The sequence below is a fragment of the Triticum aestivum genome, chromosome 1B, assembly GCF_018294505.1.
Source record: "Triticum aestivum cultivar Chinese Spring chromosome 1B, IWGSC CS RefSeq v2.1, whole genome shotgun sequence".
Lineage (NCBI taxonomy): Eukaryota > Viridiplantae > Streptophyta > Magnoliopsida > Poales > Poaceae > Triticum > Triticum aestivum.
Genome location: NC_057795.1, coordinates 47,160,913 through 47,162,528, shown reverse-complemented (window position 1 = coordinate 47,162,528; position 1,616 = coordinate 47,160,913). Strand labels below are relative to the sequence as shown.

The 1,616-nt window shown below is 51.6% G+C and overlaps 4 non-coding genes across 4 annotated transcripts; all 4 read right to left on the bottom strand.

Moving 5' to 3' along the window:
* Positions 1–103: 103 nt before the first annotated feature.
* Positions 104–222, bottom strand: LOC123153686 (5S ribosomal RNA). Its single transcript, XR_006476558.1, has one exon. It is a non-coding gene; the product is annotated as a 5S ribosomal RNA (ribosomal RNA).
* Positions 223–519: 297 nt separating this feature from the next.
* LOC123151329 (5S ribosomal RNA) lies at positions 520–638 on the bottom strand. Its single transcript, XR_006475619.1, has one exon. It is a non-coding gene; the product is annotated as a 5S ribosomal RNA (ribosomal RNA).
* A 297-nt stretch (positions 639–935) lies between these two features.
* On the bottom strand, positions 936–1,054 carry LOC123152950 (5S ribosomal RNA). Its single transcript, XR_006476346.1, has one exon. It is a non-coding gene; the product is annotated as a 5S ribosomal RNA (ribosomal RNA).
* Positions 1,055–1,351: 297 nt separating this feature from the next.
* LOC123154766 (5S ribosomal RNA) lies at positions 1,352–1,470 on the bottom strand. Its single transcript, XR_006477053.1, has one exon. It is a non-coding gene; the product is annotated as a 5S ribosomal RNA (ribosomal RNA).
* Between the last annotated feature and the right edge of the window lie 146 nt (positions 1,471–1,616).

The following is a 1,616-nucleotide window of genomic DNA, read 5'->3' as shown; positions in this document are numbered from 1 at the left end:
CCAGCTATGACTTACCGCACTCGTGCAAAATAATAAAACACGGTAAATATATTACTTACACGTGCGTTTTGTTTTGCAAGCGGCGCGAAAAAAAATTAAAAAGGGAATGCAACACGAGGACTTCCCAGGAGGTCACCCATCCTAGTACTAGTCTCGCCCAAGCACGCTTAACTTCGGAGTTCTGATGGGATCCGGTGCTTTAGTGCTGGTATGATCGCATCCGACATGTTACCCCGGTCTTCGTCCCTTATCCTTGCCCCTCCCAGCTCCACTACAAAGACGATTGTACATTGCTTTGGCCGCTCCCTCTCAACTACGGAGACGAGTTTAACGCGGTTTCCACCCCTCCCTCTCAACCGCACCAGTGCACGCTTGCCGCGCCACAACGCCGACGCTGGACCCGTGAATCGTGAGCACCCAGCTATGACTTACCGCACTCGTGCAAAATAATAAAACACGGTAAATATATTACTTACACGTGCGTTTTGTTTTGCAAGCGGCGCAAAAAAAATTAAAAAGGGAATGCAACACGAGGACTTCCCAAGAGGTCACCCATCCTAGTACTACTCTCGCCCAAGCACGCTTAACTTCGGAGTTCTGATGGGATCCGGTGCTTTAGTGCTGGTATGATAGCATCCGACATGTTACCCCGGTCTTCGTCCCTTATCCTTGCCCCTCCCAGCTCCACTACAAAGACGATTGTACATTGCTTTGGCCGCTCCCTCTCAACTACGGAGACGAGTTTAACGCGGTTTCCACCCCTCCCTCTCAACCGCACCAGTGCACGCTTGCCGCGCCACAACGCCGACGCTGGACCCGTGAATCGTGAGCACCCAGCTATGACTTACCGCACTCGTGCAAAATAAGAAAACACGGTAAATATATTACTTACACGCGCGTTTTGTTTTGCAAGCGGCGCGAAAAAAATTAAAAAGGGAATGCAACACGAGGACTTCCCAGGAGGTCACCCATCCTAGTACTACTCTCGCCCAATCACGCTTAACTTCGGAGTTCGGATGGGATCCGGTGCTTTAGTGCTGGTATGATCGCATCCGACATGTTACCCCGGTCTTCGTCCCTTATCCTTGCCCCTCCCAGCTCCACTACCAAGACGATTGTACATTGCTTTGGCCGCTCCCTCTCAACTACGGAGACGAGTTTGACGCGGTTTCCACCCCTCCCTCTCAACCGCACCGATGCACGCTTGCCGCGCCACAACGCCGACGCTGGACCCGTGAATCGTGAGCACCCAGCTATGACTTACCGCACTCGTGCAAAATAATAAAACACGGTAAATATATTACTTACACGTGCGTTTTGTTTTGCAAGCGGCGTGAAAAAAATTAAAATGGGAATGCAACACGAGGACTTCCCAGGAGGTCACCCATCCTAGTACTACTCTCGCCCAAGCACGCTTAACTTCGGAGTTCTGATGGGATCCGGTGCTTTAGTGCTGGTATGATCGCATCCGACATATTCGTCCCTTATCCTTGCCCCTCCCAGCTCCACTATAAAGACGATTGTACATTGCTTTGGCCGCTCCCTCTCAACTACGGAGACGAGTTTAACGCGGTTTCCACCCCTCCCTCTCAACCGCACCAGTGCACGCTTGCCGC